Source organism: Stenella coeruleoalba (assembly GCF_951394435.1).
Source record: "Stenella coeruleoalba genome assembly, chromosome: 7".
NCBI classification, from domain to species: Eukaryota; Metazoa; Chordata; class Mammalia; order Artiodactyla; family Delphinidae; genus Stenella; species Stenella coeruleoalba.
In genome coordinates, this window is record NC_137153.1 from 96,061,345 (window position 1) to 96,079,771 (window position 18,427).

An 18,427-nucleotide genomic window follows, 5' to 3' on the forward strand; every position below is an offset into this window, starting at 1 on the left:
GCTTCCATGATATAATGATCGGAGGACTCAGTTACAGTTGTGTGGATACATTGTCTTCTCTAATAAATTGTTAGAAGAATGTCATTTTGAAGGTATACAGTATATAGTATAATAGCTGGTATGAATTCAGTCAATAAATATTTATTAAACAACCAGTCTATGACAAACACTGTGCTAGGCACTTGGGATATATGGGTGAACAAGACAAAGTTTCTGACTTCTTGAAACTCAGAGTTCAGTGAAGGGATGATAAATGACTAGTAAACAAATAAATAATTTCAGATGGTGACCCAAGGCTGCCACTTATAAAATGTTGGATGAACTAAATTTCTTGAATGAATGTTTGGTGCTAGTACAGAAGAAAGAAATACAATCTTTGTAGCCATTATCTTTGGGTTCAGAGCATTTAATAATCAGAAAAATTTCAGCACTATACCATTAGCATTTTTTAAAGCTCATGTGTCTGTGGGTCAAGTCAGTTCTAGGCTGGGCTCAGTTAGGTGTTTGAACTGGGTTCACTCATGTGTCTGTGACTGGCTGGGGTTAGCTGATCTAGGCTGGGCTTGGTTGGGGAAGCTCATCTTTCTTTTGCAACAAGCATGATAGTTCTGGCAAACCCGAATAAGCAACCCTGTTTCAAGTCTTTGCTTGTGTCTTATCTGCTGCCATCCCGTTTACGAAGCCTAGTCACTTGGTTAAGCCCAGAGTCAGAGCGTAAGGAGGTATACCCCACCCAAAGCAGGAGACACTGCCAAGTTACATGGCAAAGGGTGGAGATTTATAATCCCGTTACTGGCTAGGTAATGAAAAGTTGGAACAATAGTCTAGTCTGCGTCAGGTCTTTTGATGTACATGACATCATGTGACAAGGATTAGAGCCTGATAAATCCTCAAGCCAGTACTTGGGTAAATGTTTTGACCTTTCCTTACCCTTTGTCTTTCCTTTATGCAGCCTGCCTACCCCTGACACCCCATTCCTGCACCTCACCACCAACATATCATTCACTTGGTCTTGGTTCATTTATTTACTCAGTGATGTTGTGACTTCAAGCATCTGCATCTTTTGCTTGGGAGGTATTTTGTTTTGTTTGCTTCTTTTCTGTGTGTGTGTGTGTGTGTGTGTGTGTGTGTGTGTGTGTGTGTGTGTGTGTGTGTGTGTGTGTGTGTGTGTGTGTGTGTGTGTCTTGGGCTGCTCTGCTGTACAGCAGGGCAGAAGTACCAAAACATTAATGCCAGACAGGAGTTTGTGTGTAAATATCCCAATTCCCTCACTCAAAGGAGAGCGATGTCTGAAGTGTATCTTCCACCACATCCCCAGAGTTTCCAATGGAATCAAACTCCTTGTTTGGCAATAAACCCTTCAGTGACTATCTCACGTCTCCCCACCCCTGCTGGTGTTTCCTGGGATCATTCTCAGATAACCTACTTGCACACAAATCCTTGTCTCAGGATCTGCTTCCGTGGGACGCCAAGTAAGGAAACATTTATTGTAAGTCTACCGTGAGCAGAAGGCAGCCTGGAAGTCCACTCTTAGGCTAATAAGTGAATCCTGAGAAGTTGTATTATTGCCGATATCAGTGTATAGAAAGAAATCAAATGCGTAGTGGAAAGAACATGGGGCTTTGTTTGCAATCGGACAAACCTGGGCTCCAGAATTTTCTCCACAACTTACTTTCCTGCCCTTCCTGAGTCTTGTCAACTGTAAAATGGAGATAATGCCCATCTCACAGTGTGAGACGTTGCAATAACCCATTTAAGCGCTCTCCACTGTGCCTTGCACATAATGGGTATTCAGTGAGTAGTAGCTCGGGGAATTTGAAGGCAAGGTACCAGGCAGTTTCCATGAGAAAGTGGCTCTGATGCTGTCCCACATTCCAAGGTTCTGCTTTCCTCCTTTTCCTATCATTCCATTCTCCCTATAATTCTCCACCCATCAAGAGGACTAACTAGCATCATGGATCTGAGGTTGTTCCAGAAACTCCTGTTTAGAATTGGGCCAAGTAATTTGCCTCTTTGTCCTTTGATTTCCTTATTTCTATAAGAGGGATTATAACACCTAATTTAAAAGTTGTTGTAAGGATTAATTGTAACGATATATTTAAGAGGTTCAGCCCACAGCCTGGCAGAGAAAATGCTCAGTAAGTGGCATCAATTAACATTTCCTTTAAAATAACGGCAGCATTTATACAGCATTGTGAGTAGGCAGTCTCTCATTTAATCCTCACGACAAGTGCCTGGGGCAGGTATTATTATTATTATCATCAGACCCGTTTTACAGAAAAAGAAGCTAAAGCTCAGGGAAGCCAAGAGACTCACCCAGGATCACTCAGCCAGTACTGGGCGTCAGAAACAAATCTTCCCTTTCAACAACCGTATTCTTTCCCTTTCACTTTATCTTCCTCCCGCTATCCTGGTTATTTATTCTCTGTGTTGCCTGGTACAAGTTCCCCAAAGACAGGAATAGATTTATTTTCCCCACAGATTCTGGGGCTCCACTCAGGGAACTTGGTTATTGAGAAAGGAATTAAATAATTGTCAGGGGAAAAGACAGCTTGTAGGAGAATGTGATAAATCCAACTGAGAATGTGCCGAGGGTGAAGACACATGTGAAGCTGGCACCAGAGCACAGGCCTTTAGGCTGTTGCTTAATAATATTAACAACTAATATTTGTCTAGCATTTTACAGTTGTCAAAGTACTTCCTGATGTTAAGTCTCACTTGATTCTCACAACAGCCCTGTGCTCTGCGGTAACTTCCTTTTTCACAATATTTTTACTGAGCCTCGGATAGGATAAGGGATTGGTTAAAACAACCCAGCCAGTAAATGTTAGAAGCAGAGAATCTGGGAGGGTATGGAAACCAGATCTTCTGCTGTCTAATAACAACTAGAATTTGCAACGTGCTAAGCAGTTAAAGCACGTTCACAAAGAGCATCCCAGTTTTTACAGTTACAAAGGGATTATCCCCGTTTTATGGAGGAGGACACAGGTTCAAAGAGGTAAAAGGACTTGCCCAAGGGTACTGTTGACAACTGCCGGAGTCGGGTTTCAAGCAGGGGTCCTTCGACTACAAAATCTCTCCACCACTCAACCCTGCCGGACCCTAATGCCGCCTCCCTAATCAAATTGAAGAAATCACTTTTCTTGATCTATTCCCAGCTTCTCAGGGAAAACCTTCCTTTTTGCCCCTTTCCCCTCTTTAGACCTTAGTCACGATGGGAACAGTCCTCATAAGGAGCGGGAGAGAGGCCAGGTGGAAGGCCTTAGCCGGAGCCCAGCTCATCCAATTTGCTAATGAAGATCAGCTGAGCTTGAGTTTTTCTCCCTCTGACAGGAGCAGGGAGGCATCTCCCTGAGTTAAAAATGCGGCTTCAGTAGCAGATATTTCTCACAAACCAGGAACCCATGTGGCTTCCTGCGCAGGATGGAGTCTCCCAGGGTGAGCATCTATTCACCTGATGTCCATCCACCTCTCTCCATCCACAGGGAAATGTGGGAATGAAGACAAGGAGGAGGTGGGAATGGAGGCTATGTCTCACCTCTTCCCAATGAGAAACAGCTCCCTGCTTGTAAATAGCAGAGAATCTGGGGGAAGACCAGGCTTTGGTGCCACATCAAGCCAGGGAACTTCTATATCAGTTGCAGAATCTGTTTATTTTTCTTTACTTGTATTGCAAACTTATAACAAGCTGAGAAAAAAGCAGACCTCTCCTTTTTGTTTTTTTCAGCTGGCCTCTCACTCTCTTCCCAACAATGTCTGGGTTTCCCTCAAAGCTACCAAGTGCTAATTTGAAAAATATGTTACCAACAAGTGGGAGAAAAGCAGGCATCCTATGTGAAATGCCCTCTAGGGCGTGGAGGAACTCCCAGAGAGAGAGAGAGAGAGAGAGAGAGAGCGCGCGCGCGCACGCGCACGCCCATGCGCCAGGGCTGCGTGCTCTCTGAGCAGCAGGAAGAAATGGGAGCGACTAAGACAGAAGCTCACTTATAGCTTGGTGACATCTTGGGCGGCTGGATGAAACCCTCCGTTGCATTTAAGGTACTACACAAATCTCATTGTTGATATTATTCGTTGCATTTCTCAGAGTCGCTTGTAGGATACCTTTTTTTTTAACATCTTTATTGGAGTATAATTACTTTACAATGGTGTGTTAGTTTCTGCTTTATAACAAAGTGAATCAGCTATACATATATCCCCATATCCCCTCCCTCTTGTGTCTCCCTCCCACCCTCCCTATCCCACCCCTCTATGTGAACACAAAGCACCGAGCTCATCTCCCTGTGCCGTGCGGGCTGCTTCCCACTAACTATTTTACATTTGATAGTGTATATATGTCCATGCCACTCTCTCACTTCGTCCCAGCTTACCCTTCCCACTCCCCGTGTCCTCAAGTCCGTTCTCTACGTCTACGTCTTTATTCCTGTCCTGCCCCTAGGTTCTTCATGACCTTTTTTTTTTTTTCCTCTTAGATTCCATATATATGTGTTAGCATACGGTATTTGTTTTTCTCTTTCTGACTTACTTCACTCTGTATGACAAACTCTAGGTCCATCCACCTCACTACAAATAACTCAGTTTCGTTTCTTTTTATGGCTGAGTAATATTCCCTTGTATATACATGCCACATCTTTTTTATCCATTCATCTGTCAATGGACACTTAGGTTGATATTATTCACTGCATTTCTCAGAGTCACCTGTAGGATACTTCTTAAGAAAAATTTATTTTAGAGTTAATTACTAAAAAATACTTGCTTCTGCTGAAGAGTTTGTATGTTTCCTCCTCATGGATGAAAAGACCTGTGTCACACGTTACGTTTCCGGGCTTGCTTTGTCTGCCAGGAAGCTTAGAACAAAAATTACAGCTCAAACAGAGCTTTGGTAGAGATCGCATCACCAGCTTAACCGTAGTTTTTTTACCTCATGACTTGTCTCTCATATTCTAATGCAATTCCTTTCTTTCTTTTCCCTTTCTTTCTTTCTTTCTCTCTTTTTTCTCTCTCTCTCCCTTCCTCTCTCCGTTTCCCTCTTTCTTTATGATTTAAAAATGAATATTTTACCATTCTATGTATGTTATATGAATGGCCTCAGATTCTTTGTGGAATAAGACAATATATATAAGTAAATACACACATAAAAAACCTTCCTGGAACAAACTTCGGATGAGAAAAATTAAGGGGATGAAGGAGCAATGGAAGGAAAGCCTGAAATTGACTTCAGGTTTTTTCCTCATCTACATCAAATTCCATCACCTCATTCCCAGCTGCTAACAGTTTTGAGAGAGGCACCATGGATACGGAGAGAACCTTCAGGATGCGGCTAACAGGAGTGGTTTCTGGTGGCAGGCTGCTCTGCAGATCACCAAACCCTAAGGGCATACAATTCAATTTGAACATTTCAGAGAGAACTTCCGCTGGGCTCTTCCCATGGTGGTCCGATTTTTTAAAAAATTGAAGTATAGTTGATTGACGATATTATATTAGTTTCAGGTGTACAACAGTGTTTCAATAATTTTATAGAGTATACTCCATTTAAAGTATACTCCATTATAAAATAATGGGTATAATTCCTTGTGCCGTACAATATATCCTTGTGGCTTATTTATTTTGTACGTAGTAGTTTGTATCTCTTCATCCCCTACCCCTGTCTTGCCCCTCCTCGCTTCCTTCTCCCCAGTGGTAACCACTAGATCTCTGTATCTGTGAATCTGTTTCCATTTTGTTTTAGTTTTTAGATTCCACCTATAAATGATAACATAGAGTATTTGTCTTTCTCTGACTTACTTCACTAAGCATAATACCCTCTAGGTCCATCCATGTTGTTGCAAAATTTCATTCTTTTTTATGGCTGAGTAATATTCCTGTGTGTGTGTGTGTGTGTGTGTGTGTGTGTGTATCGCATCATCTTTATCCATTCATTTGTTGGTGGACACTTAGTTTGCTTCTGTATCTTGGCTACTGTAAATAATACTGCTGTGAACATCGGGGTGCATGTTACCTTTGTGAATGAGTGTTTTCATTTTCTTTGATATAGACCCAGGAGTGGAATTGCTGGGTCATATGGTAGTTCTATTATTAGTTTTTTGAGGAAACTCCATGTTGTTTTGCATAGCGGCTGCACCAATTTACATTCCCACCACAGGGCACGAGGTTTCCTTTTTCTGCACATCCTCACCAACATTTGTTATTTGTGGGGCAGTCTGATTTTTCTGCAGTACTAGAAAGAGTATGGGATTTAGAGGCCAAAGACTATAACATTTCTGGATCCAACTGTGAGGACTTGGGCCTGACCTCTCATTTTCTGCAGAGGGGAAAATAATAACAACTCTACAGAGTTAATTTAAGTATCAAGTGAAAATGAAGATGAAGGTGCTATGTAGAGTATGAGGAATTACACAAATCTCATTATCTTCATGAATTAGGGTTCTTTGCAGTCGTCTCCCCACCACCATTTGATATCTTATTTCACAACACTGTAACTAGCAGCTCCTATGCTCCAGTCATTCCTTGACCATTCCTGGGATGCCCTTCTCCTCCCCTTGGGTCCATGGTAGACTCCTACACAACCTTTAAAACCCAGCTCAAATAGCACCACCTTGATGAAGTCATAGCCCTACCATTTACGATGAATACATTACTTTTTCCTTACTCTTGGTCATCAAAGCATTTGCTTCATACCATTAATGTTGGATGTGTTATATTGAACTTGGTTGCTTCCTGCCTGTTACCTCTCTTTTGTTTAGTTTTAAATCTCTAGCACATTGTAGGTACATCTAGCTTCAAGACCTTAAATCACAAAGTAAATGGAAGGTGAATTTCGAGACGTGTGAGCAGAGAACAAAATTTTCTCAGAATCCATATGTATCTTAAAAATATTTCATGCTACAAAAGGCCAGGTTGATAAAAATGAAATACCAAGCAATAGCATTGAGACGGGCTGTTTCTTTTGTGACTATCAAATGTGATGGGTGGATACTCCCAATTTCCTCTGAGAGCTCCTGTTTTCCAAGTCTAAGGCTACATTGACTCTAGACTGGGATATTAGGGAACTCTTAAGAGCTATCTGAAAGGAGAGGAAACAAGGCAGATCGGGCAGTGATGGGAACAGTAAAGCAGAGAGATTTGGAGCCCAGGCTGTGGCATCAGCTACCTGGGTAAGCAGTTTAATCTCTGTGTTCCCTTGTGATGGTTAATTTTGTGTGTCAACTTGACTGGGCTAAGAGATGCCCACGTAGCTGGTAAAACATTCCTGGGTGTGTCTGTGAGGGGGTCTCTGGAAGAGATTCGCTTTTGAATATGTAGACTGAGTGAAGAAGATAGCCCTCACCAATGCCAGTAGGCATCATCCAATCCATTGTGGGCCTGAATAGGACAAAAAAGGGGAGGAAAGGCAAGTTGGCTCTGTTGGTTGAGTTGGCACATCTGTCTTCTCCTGTCCTCAGACATTGGTGCTTCTGGCTCTTGGGCCTTCGGTTATGATACCATTGGCTCTCCTGGTTCTCAGGCTTTTGGGTTTGGACTGAAACTACAACACCAACTTTCCCGGGCCTCCAGTTTGCAGATGGCAGACTATGGGACTGCTCAGCCTGCATGATTGTGTGAGCCAGTCGTTCATAATAAGTCTCATACCCTATTGGTTCTGTTTCTCTGGAGAACCCTAATATATTCTTCACCTCAAAAACTGGGATAATAATAGCAGCTACCACGTTGGTTTGTTTTGAGAGTTAAATGAGATAATACATGGAAAGCAATAAGTATAGTGCCTGGTACATGGTAAATGCTCAACAAATGTCATCTCTTCTCATAAAGTGCAACCTCTTTCACATAGGAGGCCTATGTATCTCCTTAGCTTTCAGGGTTATGGCAGCTTTCTGTTGCTGGTTGTTGCCTTTCTTTCTCCTAAATAGATGTGTGCTTACGTGTTGTGGGCAAGAGCAGAACATCCACTGCACTTCAGTGGCTGACACAGGAGTGACTGGGACCTGCATGTGCTCCAACAGAAGGCACACGGCCTTGCTCTGCTCTGCTTATGTAAAAAGCATTGATTCATCTGGGTGCAGCATTTAGGGAGGATCATAGCCAAGAAGGACTATGTTTAAAAACTTATTTCCCTATCTGTACGACGAAGACGACAATCTTACTTAATTTCTGGAAAGAATAAACGATACATTATGTATGTCAAAGTGCCTTATAAACCGAAAAGAAACGTCTGTATCTTTGTTATTATTACGATGGGCCAATGTGAGGATGAATTCAGTCTGAACAACAATATCAAAACGAATTCACGTGTGCTTGAATGGCTTACCACGTTGTATGATTAGCCATCTAGCCCAGGTGTGGGGCTTTGACCTCGGCATGGAAGAATCACAAGAGAAGACAGATTTCAATGATGCCTTTCAGTGCTTTGTGCTGGGTGTGGGTTTTATTTTTAAAAAATAAATAAATAAAAAGGGAAGACATTCTTCCCACCTATGAAGGACAACCTGGAGTGATCTCTCCTGGTTGACAGGAAACCATCATCACCTCTGCTGACCTAAGAGAGCTCTACCTTGGGTTATGGAAAGTTGTCACAGAAATATTGTGTTCACTTAGCCAAGGGAGCTGCATCAGCATTTTAGAGGATTGCTGAATTCAACTATTTAGAGAGCCCTACATCTCCTCCCTGACAGGACACCACAGCAGTGATGAGGACGAGAGGGAACGAGAGCGTTCTGGCAGGGACAGGGTGATTTAAACTCAGCCCCTACTCACTTGGATAATGGGCGTCAAAGCAAGGGAAATCCTGTTCTAACTGTGAGTGTTCCTCATTTGGGCAAGAGCTGTGTTCCTGGAGCTTTGTGTGCAAGGCAGTTTTCTGTAATCAGATCATTATTTGATGGAATTCACTGGGAAGTCTGAGAAAATTTTTTGTGGTGAAAGTTTTAGACATTTTGTACATTTGAAGTTTTGTAAGTTGCATTGTTTTTGAAACGTGGGCAGTACTTGTAACTGACAAAAAGGTGCTTGTTTTAAGATTTACTACGTTTTAAGTTTTATTTACTATTCTTAAATATTACAGCTTGCTCACATTACCTTGTATTTGTATAGAATTGTCAAATAGGGCAGAGTTCTGGATTTCATTGGAAATTAATTCAATTAAAGTAACCTGGACACTGCTCTGCTTGGAGCATTGTGTGAACCTAATTCTTTGGCATTTTATGAAGCAAAGCTGTTGGCTATTCACGAATGTTCCTTATGTCTACAACTTATATCTCTCAAATATTCTTTTTTTAAAAATTTATTTATTTTTATTTATTTATTTTTGGCGCGTTGGGTCTTCGTTGCTGCACGCGGGCTTTCTCTAGTTGCGGCGAGTGGGCGCTACTCGTCGTTGCGGTGCTCGGTCTTCTCATTGCGGTGGCTTCTCTTGTTGCAGAGCACGGGCTCTAGGCACGTGGGCTTCAGTAGTTGTGGCTCGTGGGCTCTAGAGTGCAGGCTCAGTAGTTGTGGCGCACAGGCTTAGTTGCTCCGCGGCATGTGGGATCTTCCCAGACCAGGGCTCGAACCCGTGTCCCCTGCATTGGCAGGCGATTCTTAACCACTGCGCCACCAGAAAAGTCCCTCTCAAGTATCTTCTTGAAGAGGGGAGCTGGCTCTTAAACATTCACAGAACGTTTCTACAAGATAGCTAAAGAATATGGGGTGTTGTGTTTATATAATGCTACTTAATTTTATATGTCGGGAAACGGGGCTGCCTACCAGCTTACCCTGTGCCGTCATAAACTGAGCATCTATGCTGTGCCTGCCATAGGCGCTTACATGTGCATTAGATCATTTAATCATTACAATTGATATCTTTAACCTACTTTACAGCTGAGGAATCTGAGGCTCAGAGTTTTTTTTTCTTTTTAATTACTTATTTGCCTTTTTTTTTTTTTTTTTTGGATGCCTTGGGTCTTTGTTGCTGCACACAGGCTTTCTTGTGGTGCACGGGCTTCTCATTGCAGTGGCTTCTCTTGTTGCAGAGCACAGGCTCTAAGCGTGTGGGCTCAGTAGTTGTGGTGCACAGGCTTAGCTGCTCCACGGCATGTGGAGTTTACCCAGACTAGGGCTCGAATCTGTGTCCCCTGCATTGGCAGGCGGATTCTTAACCACTGCACCACCAGGGATGTCCCGAGGCTCAGAAAATTTTAAGTGACTTGCCAGAAGTCAAGTAGGTTGCAGATCTAGGACGTAAACTAGAGGTTTTGTTCTACATTATCATATAACCAGGCAGCAAAATTGACTAATGATGTGATTCAAGACTGAAGGATGGGGGGTAGAGGAGAGAATTTCAAACTAGTGACTGAAGACAGAGTTGCAAAGGATGGAAAGGCTTCTTAATATGGATATCGAAACCATATGACTACCATTTATCAAGTGCTTATCATGAACTTGTCATTATGCTAAGTGTTTCTCATGAAAACCATCAGAATTCCCATGAAGTACTGTCTTATTTTCCAGTTGTACAGATGAAGAAATTGAGGTACGGAGATTTAAATGGACTCAAGTCAGGCCATAGAACTTAATAAGCAGGGGCATTTGGACTTGGACCCAGTGCTGTCTCCCTCAAAAGCTTGTACTCTTTCTGTAATACTCTGCCGCTCACCACCCAAACTCCTGAAATGTAAATACTTTTGCCCATTAATGACAGCTGGAATTTAGGCCTCAGCCCAAGACTTGTTCAATAATATGCAAGGCCTTGAAGCCATACAGGTGTACTTTGAAACTTAAAGACCAGCATTTTCTTACTAGAACAACAAAAACAAAATCTGCTTGGATGCTGTGAAAGTAGTAAAAATATAGAACTTACCTTCCCTAAGATGCTGCAGAAGCTTAGAACGTGGCAAGATAGCTTTTTAAAGATATATGTTTATAAAAGTTGCAAGGACACAGTGTTTAAATATCAAGTCGTTTTCCATGGTTTATAATGGACAACAGCAGTCTTCTCCCACTCTATGCCTATTCCCACTTCCCAGAGGCTACCACTTACGTTTATGGTTGCCTCCATGTTTAGGATATCATGGATATACTGCCATTTCTTACTTACTTACTTACTTATTTACTTACCTACCTACCAACCTACCTGCATACCTTCCTACCTATTGCATTAGCTTCCTAGGGCTGCCATAAAAAAGTGCCACAAATTTGTGGCTTAAATATCAGAAACTTATTGTCCTGCAGTCTTGAGGCTAGAAGTCTGAGATCAAGGTGTCAGCAGTGTTGGTTCCTTCTGAGGGCTATGAGGGAGCATCTGTCCCAGGGCTCTTTTGATTTATGGTGGATTGCTGGACATCTTTGGTGTTCCTTCGCTTGTAAGGTACCTCCCCCAATCTCTGCCTTCATCTTCACATGACATTCTCTCTGTGCATGTTTGTCTCTGTGTCCAAATTCCCCCCTTCTATGAGGACACTCAACATATTGGATTAGAGCACAACTTAATGACCTCTTTTTTACTTGAATACTTTTTTAAAGACTCTATTTTCAAATAAGGTCATATTCTGAGGTACGAGGGGTTAGGACTTCAACATACTATTTTTTGGGGGGGTGGGCACAATTCAACCCATAAGAATTATCTATTGTCTTCCTAACATAAAAGATGAGATTTGGCTCTCAGCTTCACATCTTCTTTCCACTCACTTTTTTTTTTTTCTTAATTTTTGGCTGCGTTGGGTCTTTGTTGCTCCGTGTGGGCTTTCTCTAGTTGTGGAGAGCAGGGGCTACTCTTTGTTGTGGTGCATGGGCCTCTCATTGCGGTGGCTTCTTTTGTTGCGGAGCATGGGTTCTAGGCACACAGGCTCAGTAGTTGTGGCACGCAGGTCCTAGAGTGCGTGGGCTTCTGTGGTTGTGGTGTGTGGGCTCAGTAGCTGCAGCGCACCAACTCTAGGGCATGCAAGCTTCAGTAGCTGTGGCTCGTGGGCTTTAGAGCACAGGCTCAGTAGTTGTGGCACATGGGCTTAGTTGCTCCGTGGCATGTGGGATCTTCCTGGAGCAGGGATTGAACCCGTGTCCCCTGCATTGGCAGGCAGATTCTTAACCCCTGCGCCACCAGGGAAGTTCTCCACTCACTTTTAGTCCTTCCATCTTTATGGTAATGATTTTTTGTTAGATTCAGCGTTTACATTGTTATGACTGTGAAAATATTATTTACATCTGGGTCATGTAATGAATATGATTAAATTTTCTTTCTTTGGTTTTCATGGAATTATTAATGGTCTTGTGTTCTTGTTTGCTTAGTTTTCTAAGTTAAAAGAAACCAAGTTCTAAATTGTAGAGGAATTTCTGCAAATCAAAAAAGATAAGAAATTAGTAAAGGGCTTCCCTGGTGGCGCAGTGGTTGAGAGTCCGCCTGCCGATGCAGGGGATGTGGGTTCGTGCCCCGGTCCGGGAAGATCCCACATGCCGCGGCTGGGCCCGTGAGCCATGGCCGCTGAGCCTGCGCATCCGGAGCCTGTGCTCCGCAATGGGAGAGGCCACAGCAGTGAGAGGCCCGCGTACCGCAAAAACAAACAAACAAACAAAATTGGCATTGTCATCATAGGTGGTCCTTAATAAAATGCAGATTAAAAAAAAAAAAAAGAAATTAGTAAAAACATGGGGAAAGGTATGAAGAGTTAATTTAAAAAAGGAAAAAAAAAAACCCATGTGGTTAACAAGCCGATCACCCGTTGGTGATTAGAAAAACGGAAACGTCAAAATATTACTTCTCTCCTACCAGATTGGCTATCATTGGAAAGCTGGATGGTGCTAAGGGTTGGCAGGTCTGTGGCAATACAAGAACTGCAAAGTACCAGTGGTGGAAGTGTGGACCAGGGCAGCAGTCCTGGAGAGGATTCTGCCCCCTACGCCACTGCTTAGGCAGCTCTGTCACACTCCAGGATGTACATCGTGCAGAAATTCCCCATCATTTGTGATAGCAGGAAGTTGGAGACAATCTAGCTGTTGATCAGTAAGGGGCCAGATAACTACATATGGTGGATGTGTTTTAAGGAATACTTGTGAGTTGGAAGCAGTGAGTTAGATGTACACACAGAAATATGCATAGACCTAAAACACAGTGCTGAGTGAAAGAGTTCAGAAAAACACTAAGATATTGAGCAAATTAAAGTTGTGTAAATTGAAAATACATGCATATAATTTAATATACATTTTAAAAGAACTCATATAAATGAAATAATACATTTCAGTCATATCAGGGTGGTTGTATATGGGGAAATGGAAATAAGGGGAATGCATAAATAAGGGGGGGCTGTGGTGAGACCAGTGCTGGTGAGGAGTGTGATTGATTCAACCATCTGCACTTGAGATCTAAAAACAGACTCAGTGTTTACACGATTAAGACTAAATAAACATTATTTACACCTGAGTCATGGAGTGTATTATGATTACATTTCCCTTTTCGGGGCTAGGAGGAGATATAGTTTATTTTATGTTCCTGAAATTAAAAATGATCCAAAAATTTTTTGTTTAGTTTTCTGTGCATATATCACTAATTCATCCCTGAACTCTTTGCCAACTGAATATATTTCTTCCCTTTATATTCAAATTCCTCAGATAATCTATCAGTTTTACATTTTCTTTTTTTGGTGACATCCCTCTTGGAGGTTTTTGTCTTCTGCTATGGACTGAACTGTGCCCCCTCCCCCGCAATTCATGTTAAAGCCCTAATCCCCAATGTGAGTGTATTTGGAGATAGAGTCTTTAGGAGGTAACTAAGGTTAAATGAGCTCCTAAGAGTGGAGGCCTAATCCAATAGGACCATTGACCTTATAAGGAGAGGAAGAGCTCGCTTGCCCTCTCTCTCTCTTTCTGCCATGTGAAGACACAGTGAGAAGGTGGCCATCTGCAGCCAGCAAGAGAGGTCTTACCAGAAGCCAGCTCTGTCAGATTGGAGACTTCCAGTCTCAAGAACTGTGACAAAATAAATTTCTGTTGGTTAAGCCATCCAACAGTCTGTGGTATTTACTTATGTTAGCCTAAGCTAAGATTTTGGAATCAAGAGTTGGGTGCTGCTGTAACAAATACCTAAAAATGTGGAAGCAGCTTTGAAACCAGGTGATGGGTAGAGGCTGGAAGAGTTTTGAGGTGCATGCTTGAAAAAGTCTAGATTGCTATAAAGGGACTGTTGGTGGAAATATGGTCATTAAAGGTGATTCTTGTGAGGACTCAGAAAAGAGGAGAGCTGGAGAGAAAGTCTCCATTTTCTTGGAGAATGCATAAATAATCATGAACAGAATGTTGGTAGAAATACAGGTGTTAAAGGTCATTCTGGTGAAGTCTCAGATGGAAATGAGGAACGCATTATTGGAAACTAGGGAAAAGGTGATCCTTGTTATAAAGTGGCAAAAAACTTGTGTTCTAGTATATTTTGGAAGGTGGAGTTCATGAGAAATGAAATGAGATATTTGAGAAGATTTCTAAGCAAAATGTTGAAGATAACATTCTGGGTCCTCTTGACTGCTATGACAAAATGTGAGAGGAGAAAAATGAATTGAAGAAGAAATCGTTAAATGAAAGGAAACAGAGCATGAAGATTTAGAAAATTTTCAGCCTCTTCTTATTGCAAAAAATGAGAAAGTTTGTTCTGAAGGGTGTGGTTGAATAACCATTTGATAAGGAGATTAGTATGGATGTGAACCATGAATTCAGCCACTTCAGCAGAAGCCAGAAATGGAGATAGGATTATATCCACAGAAACACTGCCAATTTTAACTGAAGGGCATGGAGATGGGATGAAATGAAGAAACGCTGTCAGGATTTCTTAGATTCTCCAGAACAGGACAGTGGAGATATTTGACTGCAAGCTTGTGCTATAGTCTTCAAGAAAAGGGAAGAATGTCCCTGAATTTTCTTCTCTGCTCTGGTTTCTCTTTTCTTGTCTAGAAATTCCAAAGTGTGGCTCTGATTTCCTTCTCTTTCCCCCCTAGTTTCCATCTCTTTTTCTTTATTTTATACTTTCTAAGAGATTTTCTCAATTTTATCTTCCAACCTGTCTATTGATTTTATTTCTACTCACTTAATTTTAATTTCAAAAGATCTCATTTTACGTAGATTGATTCTTTTCTTTTAATAGATGCATACTCTTGCTTTATCCTTACAATATTCCTTCTTATTTCTGTGAAGAGGTCAGTTTTTTGGAGATATTTTCTTCTGGTTCTTGCATTATTTTTCTTTCCTCTGAGATCCTTTTACTTTTTGTTGTTTTGGTTTCTTTCACCTCAGAAGCTTTCCCTCAAGTATCTGGTGATGTGGGGCTGTTTGCTCAAAGAGCAAGACACTAAAAACTTAGGGAACTGAACATTCTGGGAGCGGGGACAGAATTTGTTAAATGGTGGGTTTCATTGTACAGTGATCTGGCAGAGTTGTACAAGGATGAAAGCAATTATGAGTATCTTTACCTCTTTTTAATTTATTGGGTTGATCACTTTCCCCAGAGATGAATCTTCCAAATCTCCTTCCTGGGGAAGGCATGCTTGGCTTCCAGCATTCCTGCTGCTGAACTGGGTAAGGAGACTGAGGTTCTTAGTGTTCAGTAAGTAGACCTCCATTTACCCCTCCAGCTTTCAGTTTGACATCAGACTTCAGTTCTGCTTAATGACCCCAAGACCATAATCTCTGGTTCAACCTCTTTATAAAGCATACATCTAGTCTTCTGCTGGGATGGGAGGAGAGAGGTTCCCCAGCTTCAGATTCTGACCCAGACTTCCAACTAAGTCTCCTGTTTCAGTCCCATCGGTACCCCAACTTTCAAAAGTACATTGAGCCGTGAATTCCTGAGCCTCTTAGAGTTCTTGAACTTGCATAGGCTTGTTTCTGGGATACCTTCATTATCATGCCTTCATCATCAGTTTAGGATTCAACTTTCATGGATCTAATAAATAAGTTACTACCTTTCCATCTGCTTTCTAGTTTCCAAAATTTTGTTCGTGTCAACTTCTTTTCCATTGTCTTGTCATCGGGTGTTATATCTTTTTGTACCTTTGTATCATTGCAATTTTGTTTTGGAAGGGAGAAATGGCAAAAGACTTCTGTTGAGTCTTCAGTTTGATCAGAAGTCCTATAGAAAGTTTTTGAGAGAAATAGTTAGGGACATTTGGGAGACATTTATTATTTATTGAAATGGAGGATATCAGAGCCAAAATCTTGAATTTTAAATCCTGGTTCAGAGTGGCCTTGGGCATGTTACTGAACCTCTCTTGGTCTCATAGGTTAAAAAAAAAAAAAGGATAATAACACCTACCCTACAGAGTTGTTAAAATTAGAAGCATGTGTGTAAAGCATGTAGTTCAGAAACTGATATATAATAAGTACTGAATAAGTGGCAACTTTTATTATTTTATTGTTGAAGGAAAGAGGTGCCGTTTATTATTTACTGGGGATGGGGGGAGAGAAACAAAAAGGCAATTCAACTGTCGGTTTTATCAGGGAAATGTCAAGTAAATCTCCCTCCACGCTTCTCAAATGCAAGACTCTCTAACAACAACTGGATTAGAGAATGGTGTAGGGTCTCCTATTTTCCGACTAGAATGGAGAGCGGTTGCATATGTCCAGTGAAAGCAACTTAACTTACCTCCCTTATTGCAAGCAGGTGGAGAAGCTAGGAAATAGTTAACTTCCTCCATGCTCTATAGAGTCTCTGCCCAGGAATCTTTATCCTCTCTGGAGTCTGAAAGTGCAGTTAGAGCACAGTCCATCCAAACACAGGCAAGTCCAAGAAGAAACAGGAGAGAAGAGACATCTCAGACAGTGGTGGCCTCTGAATGCATTGACCTACCCTCTGGTAGAACTGTGGTCCATTGGATGACAGACTCTCACCAGCCAACTTAGTGCTGCGCTGAGTTAAATGGTTTAAAAGAGAAACTGGAAGAATTTACTCCAGGTTCACTTCTTAGGCCTGTCCTATAGGGAGGGAAGTGGAAATCCCCTTCAATGATAAGGACAAAGGAAGAAAGGTTCCCTCCTGAAAGAATTATTGACATTACAGTGGCTAAATCCCATGCCCTGCCACACTTTACGTTCCTGTCACATTCAGAACATTGTTGAATATTTCTGTATATACATGTTTGTCTGATTCTCATTTCTTTGTAATTTATATTGCCCATAGCCTAAAATATATCTCTTTGTCTTCTTTAACTTCTTGAGGGAGAGAATGCAGGAACTGTTTTTCCCCGAAGTAATTCATTCATAACAAGTTAGCCAAGAGGGAGAATTTCAGACAAATCGAGAACTGCTCTTTAAATTGCTGCTTCCTTGATGGGAGTGTGGTCCACAGAGGTCCACTTTGGTAAGAGAAATCAAACATCCAGTCTTCTCCCTCTCCCCATATAGATGTGAGACTTCTTTCCTTGGGCTGTAGTACACAGTTGATGGGTCCTTCTCTGGGTTCTTACAACTTCTCATGCCTTGGGCTTCTAATCTGAGATGAAGGAATGCTTTCCCTATGGGATTGGAATGCAAAATAATCTTCCCCAGTGACTTCCTTTCTTTGGAGGGTGATTATTAAGTCTGGATTTTTGGCCAAATTTGGCTTTTGTAAAAGTGAAATTCCTATACAAGAACGATCCCCGTTGTGAGAATAATGAATATAAAACAAACTGACAAAAGCCCTACTGGAATGGAGAGGTTTCTACTCATTGCCATGAAAGAATTTCACATCTCCTACTCCTCCTTCATTTCTTTCTTTTTTTTTTTTTTTTTTTTTTTGAGGGGGTACGCGGGCCTCTCACCATTGTGGCCTCTCCCGTTGCAGAGCACAGGCTCCGGACGCGCGGGCTCAGTGGCCATGGCTCACTGGCCCAGCCGCTCTGTGGCATGTGGGATCTTCCCGGACCGGGGCACGAACCCGTGTCCCCTGCATCGGCAGGCGGACTCTTCAACCACTGCGCCACCAGGGAAGCCCCCTCCTTCATTTCTTTCTCCTACCTCTTCCTTTCTCTTTTCTTTTTTGTTTCTCCTTTTATTCTTTACTTTTTCTGTCTCTTTTCATCTTTATTTCTCCCCTACTTTTTTTTCTAATTTAGTTTATTTTCATTCTCCTGCTCCTCTTTGTCCTCCTCTCCCTTTTTTTCTCCTTATTCACCTTCATCATTCTTGGATTGTCACCACTCACCTGCATAAGCAGGACACTGAGTAAAGGTTTTTCAGTTACTAAAAAAAAAAGACTTCTATTTCTTGTGGAGCTTAACGTTTGAGAACATACACCTGTTAACATAAGGGTGTGTAAGACCAACTTATGAATCTAAGGCCAGATCTACGGGCTTCTGTTGGAATGGTTATTCCCCGAAGAGCCCATGGGTGTCCACTATGTGGTGATGACTATAAAGCAGTGACCTCGTCTGGGACCTCCAACTCATTTCTCAGAGGGCACTGAGAGCCCAGCGACCACCACAACTTTGTGCAACTTTCAACCTCA

At 41.9% G+C, this 18,427-nt stretch overlaps 1 long non-coding RNA gene across 1 annotated transcript in view; it reads left to right on the forward strand.

Annotated features, from left to right (window-relative positions):
- The first annotated feature begins 855 nt into the window (after positions 1–855).
- LOC307189213 overlaps positions 856–18,427 on the forward strand; it is a 39,509-nt gene continuing 21,937 nt past the window's right edge. Inside the window, exons 1-2 of the long non-coding RNA XR_013829120.1 lie at positions 856–1,074; positions 3,728–4,038. This is a non-coding gene — a long non-coding RNA (uncharacterized lncRNA). The remainder of the gene's footprint in view (positions 1,075–3,727; positions 4,039–18,427) is intronic.